Here is a 13,948-nt window from a genome sequence, read left to right as displayed (position 1 = left end):
TTTAAGGACTTAGACTAATTACCAACTGTTGATTGCTCTGTTAATTATCTTAAACCGGGATACGCCTATGGGTACTAACCCCCAGATTTAGTACTTAAAATACCAAAAAGTTTATAAGACTCTCATAACTCGACACTCTTGAAATTCATCGCTCCCTTATAACTCTTGTTCATTCAAATTCAACTCTCCCTATTAAATTGCTCCTTTAATGCCAAGATCATTTTATCAGGTTGTTCGGAAAGTAATTTCGTTTTTTTATGTGAAAATGAATGACAGTTTTCGTATAATAAACAAATGCTTTATTAAATTATATATTGGCCGTTCTGGTCCAACACCTTTTGCCATCTTTCTGGTAGTAGCATAATTCCACGCTCATAAAATTTTTTGTCTTTGCTGGCAAAAAACTGATCGAGGTGGTTTTTGACCTCATCATTTGAGATGAAAGTTTTACCGTCTAAAAAATTTTGGAGTGACCGGAACAAATAATAATCCGATGGTGCCAGGTCTGGAGAATATGGTGGGTGTGGCATTGTGTCCCATTCAAGCTGTAAAAGCTTTTGGCGAGTGACCAAACTTGTGTGAGGTCTCGCGTTGTCTTGGTGAAACACTACACCTTTTCTGTTGATTAGTTCGGGTCTTTTCTGTTGAAGTGCATCCTTCAGTTTGTCCAGCTGCTGGCAGTAGACTTCCGAATTAATCGTTGTGTTATCCGGTAAAAGCTCAAAAAAAACGATTCCTTTAAAATCCCACCAAACAGACAGCATCACCTTTTTTTGGTGAATATCGGCTTTGGAAATGGTTTGAGTCGATTCATCTTTTTTGCTCCATGACCTCTTGCGTTTGACGTTGTTGTATACAACCCATTTTTCGTCCCCAGTAATGATGCGCTTCAAAAACGGATCATTTTTGTCACGTTTGAGAAGCGAATCGCAGACGTCAATGCGGCGACACAGATTTCTCTCTGTGAGAACATGGGGAACCCATATATCGAGCTTCGAGGATAATCCCAGGCCTTTCAAGTGGTCATAAACTGTTGAATTCGATAAATTTAACTTCAATCCGATCTCACGTGTTGTTATTCGACGGTTCGCATCAACTAATGCCTTTATGGCGTCTTTATCAGCTTCAACCGGCCTTCCCGAACGTGGTGCATCTTCGACATCAAAATTGCCAGATCGAAATTTAGAGAACCAGTTCTGACACTGGCGTACTGTCAACACACCTTCTCCATACACATCGGTCAATTTCTTTCTGGCTTGAACAGCATTTTTACCCTTTCTGTAGTAAAACAGTAGGATATGTCGAAAATGCTGCTTATCGCTCTCCATATTTAAAAGGGCACCAACCAAAAACTACTGCGTAGAATTAATTGAAATGTTTCACACACAAGCCTTGTTATATGAGCTCTCAAAGCATATAAAAATTATATGGCTTAAGTGTGAGGTTAAGTGCAAAAAAATACCATTAAATCCTCTGTCGGGAAAAAACGAAATTACTTTCCGAACAACCTAATACATATGAATTGTTAATTATGTAAGATTTTTTACAAACTTATCCAAAGTACTTTGAACCAACTTGTTGGTGTTTAGGTCAATAACATTCTATCGCATTCTCCTCATGAACATCATTTCATTTATTGGAAGAGCATTTTCTTCAACCCAGCGCAGGCAAGTATCAAAAGAAGCAATCGCTACTTTAGGGGGCATTTTTGGTGAAGTTTCTCTTTCATCTTTATCGTCAGAGTTCTCATTTCTGCCTGTAATGTTGTTAGGTCCAAATTTGGCGCGTGTACGTGGTTGGGTCGATTCACCCCTTTCGATACGATAACCGTGAACTATGTGGATCGTGGATTGGATTGATCGATTATGAAGGACCACCCTGAATTCGCAGTCTCAGAGACACTGTTTTCGCGTATAAAAGAAACTAAACCTTAACTTAACAAAGGTTTATTGGTAACATTAACAACTATACAATATCGAGAAATACGTTATTTAAAAAATGTTGACGAGAGTTTAACGCGTACGAGTCCGTGATGAAGTAGCGAGAAAAAAGAGCTTCTTCAGTTTCGCACCCTCCTTAAGTATTGATACGGAGGTGTAACGACCATAGACGTACCCCCGATAGGGCCCCATTAGCGGCTTCTAGGCTACCTTGTCGCGTTAAAGCGTAGCACTTAGAGACACGATCGCTGGGCTTTTATTGGAGCCCAGCCATTGTATTCGTTTGGCGGTACCTTTAATTTAAATTCGCAATGTTAGTCCGACAAAGAATAATGCTGGAAATCCCAATCATAAAATAACTTCCCTCAGCCGAAGATGGGTGTTAAGCGCTGGGAATTCCAACAGTATTACCCAATGGCTGGGGTTGTCCATGGGCGTAATATCAGTTTCTTACTCACTTTGAACATTTAAACTAATAAATAACCCAACCATAATCCGTGATAAAACAATACGTCGCAAGTCCTAACAAATGTTGCAATAATTCCTTCATCATGCAAAATATCAGTTTCTAGATTATGTTCTTCATCACTTCTCGCCCATTTTTCAATTTCAGTTTCATCGATTGTTTCATCGGCACGATTTATTTGATTGACTAATTCCACTAGCGTAAATTCTACCTCTCTAAAATTGCTCAGTCTGTTCAAATCCTCTTCACCCCAAACATCATTATCATCAGTTTCAATGATAGGCATTAATTGGTGCCATGACTTTTTAATTAACTTTTTGGCCACTTTTGCCCTACATTCGATTAACGAAAATACTGCACCCTTCAACGAAAAGTTTTTCAAAAATTGTCAAAAATGTCGTCATCTTTTACAAAATAATTTCTTGCAACATTTTTTTTCTCTACGCAATTTTTACATTTTGGATAACATTCCGATCCATAAGCTGAATTAGGACAGTACAATTGGGTGGCAAAAACATTACAGTAATTTGAGTATCATTAGTGACCAATTCTGTATTAAGCTTGTAAGCTGAGGTATTATCCAAAATTAAAAGTGCTTTTTTGGGCAAATTTCTTTTTTCCAGATGTTTTTTACACTAGGCAAAAATTCCATTCGTTGAAAATATCGTGATTGACCCAACCGCTCTTTTGATGGCGATAATATAGAGGAAGACTTATATTTTTAAACGGTCTAGGATTTTTTTATTTTCCTATGACTAGTAACTGCAAAATTATGACTGCCACTTGCATTTGAACAAAGCATAAATGTGATTCAATCCTTACTTGTTTTACGGCCTGGTGTTCATTTTTCATCTGCGTGATCCATTGCTTTGTCCGGAAGACACCGCCAGTATAGACCAGACTCATCCGCATTGTACAGGGTTTCCCAGGGAAAAGTGTCCACCCTGAATATCTTCCTTGTTGTTTGTTAAAAAAAAACGTTAGAACACGTCAACTTTGAAAGGGAGGGGGACATCATTTGGTGAAAAAGTCGTTTTCGAAATGTCATCCCTCTATCCCTGGAAACTACCACTTTGAAATTTTCAAATTGGAAGAGGGATTGTGTTATAACTCATTTGAAAGATAATTTTATTCTCTACATGGTCAAGCTTCTATTTTTTATTTTTGTACTTCGGTCTTGTAGAAATTAAACAAAAACCAAATAACTTGATTTTAACCATTTTACTTATATTTTATTAATTTTATCGTAATAAATGATGAAAGTGACTTCCATTAACTTCCACGCACATGTACAGCTGATCCTCAAAACGTCGTCGCAAATTACCTAACATTTCTGGTGTTATTCATCTGCACTCTTTAACGATTCGTAACGTAACTCCTCGACGGAATCGACGGAAATATTAAAAAAAGAAACAAAAAGACCGCAACTGGACGTGGTGTTCCCAGGCGGTCACCCATCCAGGTACTAAAACCACGCCCGACGTCGCTTGACTTCGGTGATCGGACGGGAACCGGTAGACCAGCGTGGTATGGCAGTTGCGTGTAGAATTTTGTTGTATTCGGGAATGAAAAGGAGAAATTAACAAAAGTGTATTAAAAAAAAGGAAGAAAAAAGAACACAACTGCACGTGGTGTTCCCAGGCGGTCACCCATCCAGGTACTAACCACGCCCGACGTCGCTTGACTTCGGTGATCGGACGGGAACCGGTAGACCAGCGTGGTATGGCAGTTGCTTGTAGAATTTTGTTGTATTCGGGAATGAAAAGGAGAAATTAACAAAAGTGTATTAAAAAAAGGAAGAAAAAAGAACACAACTGCACGTGGTGTTCCCAGGCGGTCACCCATCCAGGTACTAACCACGCCCGACGTCGCTTGACTTCGGTGATCGGACGGGAACCGGTAGACCAACGTGGTATGGCAGTTGCGTGTTAAATTTTGTGGTATTCGGAATGAAAAGGAGAAATGAACAAAAGTGCATTAAAAAAAAGGAAGAAAAAAGAACACAACTGCACGTGGTGTTCCCAGGCGGTCACCCATCCAGGTACTAACCACGCCCGACGTCGCTTGACTTCGGTGATCGGACGGGAACCGGTAGACCAGCGTGGTATGGCAGTTGCGTGTAGAATTTTGTTGTATTCGGGAATGAAAAGGAGAAATTAACAAAAGTGTATTAAAAAAAGGAAGAAAAAAGAACACAACTGCACGTGGTGTTCCCAGGCGGTCACCCATCCAGGTACTAACCACGCCCGACGTTGCTTGACTTCGGTGATCGGACGGGAACCTCAAACTCAAAACAATTTTATTTACAAATTTTCAATGCATACATTACACCTTAATAGCTAAGTATATATAAAGTATATACACGAATTGGGAGTGTTCGCACCCAACATGTCGGACATGCAAAGTGGCGCGTGACAGACCGTGCGCAGAGCACGGTGGACGGTGTTATGTCCAGTCGCCATCAGAGAGTGTCTTAAGGGAGTACACTGGGTAGTTCACCACCTGGGCTCTCAGCTCTTATGTGAACATTTGCGAAACTAAGACGTACACTTGTGTGTGAAAGAGTTTTGCGGTAGGCTGTTTGATGCGTGACGTAATGTTGTTGGATTAGGTGATATACTGGAAAAACAGTTGAAAAAACCAGTTTAAAGGGTGGCTTCATTTACTATGTGGCATTCGAGAAATTTCGGAAGTCTTTCGAGATCTCTGAAGCAGACTTACAGAGTTCTTATCAAGCTTTTCCGGTGGATCCTTTAGCGTAGGATCAGCGCGTTCGAGAGGGGGGAGGGGGCCTTTGCGGCAGTTTGAGGAAGAGTTCCCGAGATGGGGTAAGATAGGATGGTGTTGATGCCAGTCAAGGAGGCCTCCATGGCTCGAAGAATATGGGAAGGCGCTTGTACGCCGGTCCGTGCTTAACGCGGTTATCTGGATCGAATCGGAGTCGGGTTAGATCCCTCGTCAGGGGGGAACCAGAGGCTTGGTATCTGTAAAATTTGTCGGAGGTCCTGTCGATGTATTCGGAAACGTGCTCGATCCCGGTCATCTCGTGCAAGTCACGTATGCGGGTGTATCTGCCGGCTGACAAAACTCCTCTCAGAATTCGGTTTTGGAATATCTGTAGTCTCTTCCTTTGTTTGTCAGATATTGCACACCACACGGGTGCGCCATAGAGCATCGTCGGTCTTATGATCGCTTTGTAGATGAGAAGTTTGTTGGCCGGGCTCATTACCGATTTCGGACTAATGAGCGGGTACAGCTTCTGCTGGCCTGCGAAGGTCTTCTGTATGGCATGCGTGACGTGGTCCCTGAAGGACAGCCGTTCGTCGAGCACAATTCCGAGATATTTCGCGGTTCTTTGTTGTTGGATCGGGGTTCCGTTCACCAGCAAAGGATTCATGATCCGATGATTGGTGATTTTCTGGGTGAAAACCACCAATTCGGTCTTTGTCGGGTTGACTTTCAGTTTCCATTTGTGGAAGTACGGAAGGAGGAGGCTGAGGTGATGTGCCAGTCGCTGCTTCGCCCCTTGGGCATAAAAGCTGTGATTATACATGACGGTGTCGTCTGCGTAGAGGGCTAGTTTGGTGGTGGGGAATTTGGGTACGTCCGAGATATACAGGGAGTACAGTAATGGGGACATCACTGTCCCCTGCGGGACACCCGCTGCTAGTGGGTAAGAGCGGGAGAGAGATTGTTCGATTTTGACGTTGAAGGAACGTCCGGTTATGTAGGAGGAAATGAGGGAAACGAAATGAGGGGGGAAGTTGAGAACTGTGGCGAGTTTGTGGATGAGGCCTGAGTGCCACACGGTGTCGAAAGCTCTTTCCATGTCCAGAAAGAGCATCGCCGTGTTCATTTGGTGGTTGTATGCGGTAAAGATGTCGTTGACCACTTTCGCCGCAAGGAGGGTCGTGTTGTGGCCTGGTCTAAAACCAAATTGTTCGGCGGGGAGGACGTCTCTGTGGGTCACGATCTTGTTTAGCCTTGTCAAAATTACCTTTTCGGTTAGTTTTGCCAAGGTATTCAGGAGAGATATGGGACGGTAAGACGAGGGTAGGGATAGGTCTTTTCCAGGTTTTGGAATGAGGATTATTACGGCCCGTTTCCAGGCTTGTGGAAAGTATTGCAGTTTGATGACGGCATTGACTATGTAGGTGATTTGGACGATGGCTTTCCTTGGTAAATTCTTGAGGAGAGGATATGTTATGCCGTCCGGTCCCGGAGCCTTATTGTTCGGGAGCCGACGCAAGCATTTCCGGATTTCCAAAGGGGTACATAGGATTTGTCGGTGAACCTGTGGGGAGATGGGATAGGTCCTCTCAATGAATCTACGGGCGGCCTCGTCAATTGCAATCTGTTCCTGATTGACGTTCGGGGTTTCTGTGTGTACCGTACTGAGAAAACTGGCAAATATCTCGGCCTTCTCCGCATCTGAAACGGATTCCTCCCCGTTGTGCCGGATGGTGGGGAGTTTTCCGTAGTTTCTACGTAGGTTTCTCGCAATTTTCCACAGGGAATTGTCCTGAGTACTCAGATCCTGAAGAGTCCTCGACCAGCATTCATTTTTGTGGATGCTTATTTTTCGTTTGATGGTTACCGTAAGGGCATTGAACCGCAATCGGTCCGCTTCCCGTCTAAAAGTTTGCCACCTTTTCCGGACTTTGTTTTTAAATTTTATCAAATCGATGATCTGGGGGGGTAAGTTATCTGGCGGAGGCCTATCCGGTACTTTTTTGGCCAATGACCTTTGCTGACTCTGGATCATCTCCGTCAGATTCCGAATTTCTTGCTCCAAAGCTTCGGGGGTCTCTATTTGATTTGAAATTATACATTTGTTAGAAATATTGGCCCTATAAAGGTTCCAATCGAAATCTTTATAGGAATATTTTGTACCACCCGGTTTTACCCTGAGCTCGTTCCAAGAAACGTGTACTGGGAGATGATCTGAGTTGAGAGCGTTGTCAGTGGTGAGATCGGGCAAATCGTTTAGGCCTCTGCTGATTCCCAGATCTATTGTGGTGGGTGACATTCCGTTGGGCGGGAAGTGCGTGGGTGTGCTGGGGTACATCAGATGCAAGTCCGCGTTGTCCGAGATAAAATCCGCGAGCACTGTGCCTCTGGTATTTAGGCGGTTGTTATTCCACAAGCGGTGACGTGCATTAAAGTCTCCCAGCACTAACACCCTTCGGTTAGGTGGGAAAAAGCCATTGAGATCGGCTGGTGTGAAATTTAGGTTGGGAGGGACGTATATTCCGGTCAAGAGTCCGCCGTTTTCCAACTGGACGGATACGTGCTCTATATTTGTGGGGGATTGAGGGAGTCGTTTGTAATTTATGTGGTTACTTATGACGATAGCAACACCCCCCCCTCTTGCGTTGGGTCTGTCGCTTCGCTCTATGCGAAAATGCTTAATTCGAATTTTATCGACGTCCCGCAATCCCGTTTCCACGATCACGGCGACGTCGATTTTTCTAGTACTCAAATAGTGAATGAATTCGCCCAATTTGGATTTTAGACCATTGCAGTTCCACTCGATAATATTGAACGTGACTGAAATTAAATTTTGAAATTTTGAATGTCGACGGTGAAAAATTGCCGACTGGCAATAAATTTTTGTTCGGATGTTTTGCAGGGTTTTAAGATGGATATGTAATGGTCTAATGCCGACAACATTTCGTCCATATTTATCAAAGTGCTTAGTTCCTCAAATTTGTCTTTTAGAGCAGTGAACTTACCCTGCGTGCTTGCACTTTGCGCCTCTGATGGTCTCGGTGTCTGCCTACTTTTCTGGCCGAGCGTGTTGGGAAAATTTACATCGTAATCCTCGGTTGGAGGGTCGGATGGTCCTGGGACGGCAGCTCGTTTTCGGGGGGGTTCCGTTCCTTTTGGGTGGACGTGGCTGGTCAGGCATCGTCCAGATGGTGGGCGTCCGGTCCACGCAGGGTTGGTTGGCAGAGGGGCCTCTTTGTAGGTGGGTTTCGTCTTTGACAAGGCTTTGATCCTGTGCTGATAGACTGGGCAGCTCTTGTCGAAGGATCTGTGCGGTTCACCGCAGTTTGCACATTTGAGGGCAGTTTCCTCGGTGCACTCCGTGATCTGATGTTCCTGAGAGCATTTGGAACATCGGAATTTGCGGTGGCAGTTTCTGGCAACGTGCCCCCACATTTGACATCTGCGGCACTGGGTGATGTCCCGCTGGTTTCTCCTATTCTCCCAGCTAACGCGGACATTGAAGATTGTCTTCACCTGATTCTGGAGCTTTTTCAGGGTGTACGAGCTATTCACCACTACCAGGTATAGGGGGCGAAAGGCGGTTTTCATTAGATGGACTTCTTTCACGGGGACACCATTTTCCTCCGTCAGCTCGCTTTTCACCTCCTCCGGCGAGATTTCCCCTTGCAGTCCTCTGAGGACAAAAGCGTGCGTTCTGTCCTCGGATGCGGCGTACGTGTGGAATTCCAGATCTGCCAGCTCGAAATTCCGTTTGAGGTGGGTCCAGTCGTTAATGTCCTCCACGTAGACTATGACTGAGTGCTTGGCGTATTTGAGCGTGAATTTATTTTTCACTATTAATTTTATATTGGTGGTAAGGTCCTTGTGATGGACGAGCTTACCAGGCACAACTAATGGGGGGGGCTTGTCGGTGCCCCGTTTTCTTTGGTTGGTGGCGGGTGTTCTTCGGTTCTGCGAGTCTGGGGGGGTTTGATTGGCTGAAGTAGGCGGGTGGTCCTCGGCCTCCTCAGTCTGCATTTCCTCCGCCGTTTTTTCCTCCAGTGGCTTAAACTTGTTGCCCGTTTCCACTTGTGTGGGATTGCGGATTAGGCTTCCCCATTTGATTGTTTTTGATGGGGTTATGAACTCCTGCTCGTCTTGATTCTTCGGCGCCCTTAAGGTTGCCATGTTGCGGGGGAGCTCGGGATCCTGTGACGGGTTGCTGGGGGGGCACGTTTTTGAGATATTCTTTGATATCCCCCTTTTGTTGTGCTTCGTACGGATGTGGTTTACTACTGTGAGAAGCTTTGTACAATTATTGTCGTCCACGGCCGTCTTCACGCCATTCAGGAGGGCTTTACATCTCAGACAAGTTTTGTTTGCTTTCAGCTGAGAGCAAAGTTTGCTGTGGCGATTTCTTTTAGCTCTGCAAAACACCTCTGTGTGTTGGTCGCTCGATGATGTTGATGAAGTTAGAACGCGTGGTTCATCTGAGTGGTTTGTTTCTGTGCCCACAACACAATTTTCTAAGTTTGGGTTGTCGCTGTTCATGCGATTTGTTGGAAGAAGGGCGAAGGGTCCCCCTGACGGGGCACCCTACAAATGCACTGGTGTAAACTTACTCACAACACACAGTAGTGCCGCTCTTTGTCGGCCTCTTTGATGCCGCCGCTTTGTTTTACCGCCGTGAGTTTTTATCTGGATTTGCGGTGTTTTGATTTCGTCGAGTTTTGGGACACGCCCGTTCTCTAGGAAAGCAAACTGAAGACTGGACGGGAACCGGTAGACCAACGTGGTATGGCAGTTGCGTGTTAAATTTTGTGGTATTCGGGAATGAAAAGGAGAAATGAACAAAAGTGCATTAAAAAAAAGGAAGAAAAAAGAACACAACTGCACGTGGTGTTCCCAGGCGGTCACCCATCCAGGTACTAACCACGCCCGACGTCGCTTGACTTCGGTGATCGGACGGGAACCGGTAGACCAGCGTGGTATGGCAGTTGCGTGTAGAATTTTGTTGTATTCGGGAATGAAAAGGAGAAATTAACAAAAGTGTATTAAAAAAAAGGAAGAAAAAAGAACACAACTGCACGTGGTGTTCCCAGGCGGTCACCCATCCAGGTACTAACCACGCCCGACGTTGCTTGACTTCGGTGATCGGACGGGAACCGGTAGACCAGCGTGGTATGGCAGTTGCTTGTAGAATTTTGTTGTATTCGGGAATGAAAAGGAGAAATTAACAAAAGTGTATTAAAAAAAGGAAGAAAAAAGAACACAACTGCACGTGGTGTTCCCAGGCGGTCACCCATCCAGGTACTAACCACGCCCGACGTCGCTTGACTTCGGTGATCGGACGGGAACCTCAACTCAACTCAAAACAATTTTATTTACAAATTTTCAATACATACATTACACCTTAATAGCTAAGTATATATAAAGTATATACACGAATTGGGAGTGTTCGCACCCAACATGTCGGACATGCAAAGTGGCGCGTGACAGACCGTGCGCAGAGCACGGTGGACGGTGTTATGTCCAGTCGCCATCAGAGAGTGTCTTAAGGGAGTACACTGGGTAGTTCACCACCTGGGCTCTCAGCTCTTATGTGAACATTTGCGAAACTAAGACGTACACTTGTGTGTGAAAGAGTTTTGCGGTAGGCTGTTTGATGCGTGACGTAATGTTGTTGGATTAGGTGATATACTGGAAAAACAGTTGAAAAAACCAGTTTAAAGGGTGGCTTCATTTACTATGTGGCATTCGAGAAATTTCGGAAGTCTTTCGAGATCTCTGAAGCAGACTTACAGAGTTCTTATCAAGCTTTTCCGGTGGATCCTTTAGCGTAGGATCAGCGCGTTCGAGAGGGGGGAGGGGGCCTTTGCGGCAGTTTGAGGAAGAGTTCCCGAGATGGGGTAAGATAGGATGGTGTTGATGCCAGTCAAGGAGGCCTCCATGGCTCGAAGAATATGGGAAGGCGCTTGTACGCCGGTCCGTGCTTAACGCGGTTATCTGGATCGAATCGGAGTCGGGTTAGATCCCTCGTCAGGGGGGAACCAGAGGCTTGGTATCTGTAAAATTTGTCGGAGGTCCTGTCGATGTATTCGGAAACGTGCTCGATCCCGGTCATCTCGTGCAAGTCACGTATGCGGGTGTATCTGCCGGCTGACAAAACTCCTCTCAGAATTCGGTTTTGGAATATCTGTAGTCTCTTCCTTTGTTTGTCAGATATTGCACACCACACGGGTGCGCCATAGAGCATCGTCGGTCTTATGATCGCTTTGTAGATGAGAAGTTTGTTGGCCGGGCTCATTACCGATTTCGGACTAATGAGCGGGTACAGCTTCTGCTGGCCTGCGAAGGTCTTCTGTATGGCATGCGTGACGTGGTCCCTGAAGGACAGCCGTTCGTCGAGCACAATTCCGAGATATTTCGCGGTTCTTTGTTGTTGGATCGGGGTTCCGTTCACCAGCAAAGGATTCATGATCCGATGATTGGTGATTTTCTGGGTGAAAACCACCAATTCGGTCTTTGTCGGGTTGACTTTCAGTTTCCATTTGTGGAAGTACGGAAGGAGGAGGCTGAGGTGATGTGCCAGTCGCTGCTTCGCCCCTTGGGCATAAAAGCTGTGATTATACATGACGGTGTCGTCTGCGTAGAGGGCTAGTTTGGTGGTGGGGAATTTGGGTACGTCCGAGATATACAGGGAGTACAGTAATGGGGACATCACTGTCCCCTGCGGGACACCCGCTGCTAGTGGGTAAGAGCGGGAGAGAGATTGTTCGATTTTGACGTTGAAGGAACGTCCGGTTATGTAGGAGGAAATGAGGGAAACGAAATGAGGGGGGAAGTTGAGAACTGTGGCGAGTTTGTGGATGAGGCCTGAGTGCCACACGGTGTCGAAAGCTCTTTCCATGTCCAGAAAGAGCATCGCCGTGTTCATTTGGTGGTTGTATGCGGTAAAGATGTCGTTGACCACTTTCGCCGCAAGGAGGGTCGTGTTGTGGCCTGGTCTAAAACCAAATTGTTCGGCGGGGAGGACGTCTCTGTGGGTCACGATCTTGTTTAGCCTTGTCAAAATTACCTTTTCGGTTAGTTTTGCCAAGGTATTCAGGAGAGATATGGGACGGTAAGACGAGGGTAGGGATAGGTCTTTTCCAGGTTTTGGAATGAGGATTATTACGGCCCGTTTCCAGGCTTGTGGAAAGTATTGCAGTTTGATGACGGCATTGACTATGTAGGTGATTTGGACGATGGCTTTCCTTGGTAAATTCTTGAGGAGAGGATATGTTATGCCGTCCGGTCCCGGAGCCTTATTGTTCGGGAGCCGACGCAAGCATTTCCGGATTTCCAAAGGGGTACATAGGATTTGTCGGTGAACCTGTGGGGAGATGGGATAGGTCCTCTCAATGAATCTACGGGCGGCCTCGTCAATTGCAATCTGTTCCTGATTGACGTTCGGGGTTTCTGTGTGTACCGTACTGAGAAAACTGGCAAATATCTCGGCCTTCTCCGCATCTGAAACGGATTCCTCCCCGTTGTGCCGGATGGTGGGGAGTTTTCCGTAGTTTCTACGTAGGTTTCTCGCAATTTTCCACAGGGAATTGTCCTGAGTACTCAGATCCTGAAGAGTCCTCGACCAGCATTCATTTTTGTGGATGCTTATTTTTCGTTTGATGGTTACCGTAAGGGCATTGAACCGCAATCGGTCCGCTTCCCGTCTAAAAGTTTGCCACCTTTTCCGGACTTTGTTTTTAAATTTTATCAAATCGATGATCTGGGGGGGTAAGTTATCTGGCGGAGGCCTATCCGGTACTTTTTTGGCCAATGACCTTTGCTGACTCTGGATCATCTCCGTCAGATTCCGAATTTCTTGCTCCAAAGCTTCGGGGGTCTCTATTTGATTTGAAATTATACATTTGTTAGAAATATTGGCCCTATAAAGGTTCCAATCGAAATCTTTATAGGAATATTTTGTACCACCCGGTTTTACCCTGAGCTCGTTCCAAGAAACGTGTACTGGGAGATGATCTGAGTTGAGAGCGTTGTCAGTGGTGAGATCGGGCAAATCGTTTAGGCCTCTGCTGATTCCCAGATCTATTGTGGTGGGTGACATTCCGTTGGGCGGGAAGTGCGTGGGTGTGCTGGGGTACATCAGATGCAAGTCCGCGTTGTCCGAGATAAAATCCGCGAGCACTGTGCCTCTGGTATTTAGGCGGTTGTTATTCCACAAGCGGTGACGTGCATTAAAGTCTCCCAGCACTAACACCCTTCGGTTAGGTGGGAAAAAGCCATTGAGATCGGCTGGTGTGAAATTTAGGTTGGGAGGGACGTATATTCCGGTCAAGAGTCCGCCGTTTTCCAACTGGACGGATACGTGCTCTATATTTGTGGGGGATTGAGGGAGTCGTTTGTAATTTATGTGGTTACTTATGACGATAGCAACACCCCCCCCTCTTGCGTTGGGTCTGTCGCTTCGCTCTATGCGAAAATGCTTAATTCGAATTTTATCGACGTCCCGCAATCCCGTTTCCACGATCACGGCGACGTCGATTTTTCTAGTACTCAAATAGTGAATGAATTCGCCCAATTTGGATTTTAGACCATTGCAGTTCCACTCGATAATATTGAACGTGACTGAAATTAAATTTTGAAATTTTGAATGTCGACGGTGAAAAATTGCCGACTGGCAATAAATTTTTGTTCGGATGTTTTGCAGGGTTTTAAGATGGATATGTAATGGTCTAATGCCGACAACATTTCGTCCATATTTATCAAAGTGCTTAGTTCCTCAAATTTGTCTTTTAGAGCAGTGAACTTACCCTGCGTGCTTGCA

At 45.4% G+C, this 13,948-nt stretch overlaps 3 non-coding genes and 3 pseudogenes across 3 annotated transcripts; all 6 read right to left on the bottom strand.

The window, feature by feature from the left end:
• Nucleotides 1-3,827: 3,827 nt before the first annotated feature.
• LOC136417728 (5S ribosomal RNA) lies at nt 3,828-3,947 on the bottom strand (annotated as a pseudogene).
• Nucleotides 3,948-4,022: 75 nt separating this feature from the next.
• Nucleotides 4,023-4,140, bottom strand: LOC136417727 (5S ribosomal RNA; annotated as a pseudogene).
• A 74-nt stretch (nt 4,141-4,214) lies between these two features.
• On the bottom strand, nt 4,215-4,332 carry LOC136417715 (5S ribosomal RNA). The gene has a single exon (XR_010752839.1). It is a non-coding gene; the product is annotated as a 5S ribosomal RNA (ribosomal RNA).
• Nucleotides 4,333-4,406: 74 nt separating this feature from the next.
• LOC136417721 (5S ribosomal RNA) lies at nt 4,407-4,524 on the bottom strand. The gene has a single exon (XR_010752845.1). It is a non-coding gene; the product is annotated as a 5S ribosomal RNA (ribosomal RNA).
• Nucleotides 4,525-10,002: 5,478 nt separating this feature from the next.
• On the bottom strand, nt 10,003-10,120 carry LOC136417720 (5S ribosomal RNA). Its single transcript, XR_010752844.1, has one exon. It is a non-coding gene; the product is annotated as a 5S ribosomal RNA (ribosomal RNA).
• Nucleotides 10,121-10,195: 75 nt separating this feature from the next.
• LOC136417726 (5S ribosomal RNA) lies at nt 10,196-10,313 on the bottom strand (annotated as a pseudogene).
• Nucleotides 10,314-13,948: the final 3,635 nt, after the last annotated feature.

The sequence above is a fragment of the Euwallacea similis genome, chromosome 29 (genome assembly GCF_039881205.1).
Source record: "Euwallacea similis isolate ESF13 chromosome 29, ESF131.1, whole genome shotgun sequence".
Classification (NCBI taxonomy): Eukaryota; Metazoa; Arthropoda; class Insecta; order Coleoptera; family Curculionidae; genus Euwallacea; species Euwallacea similis.
This window is presented reverse-complemented; position numbering and strand designations above follow the sequence as displayed.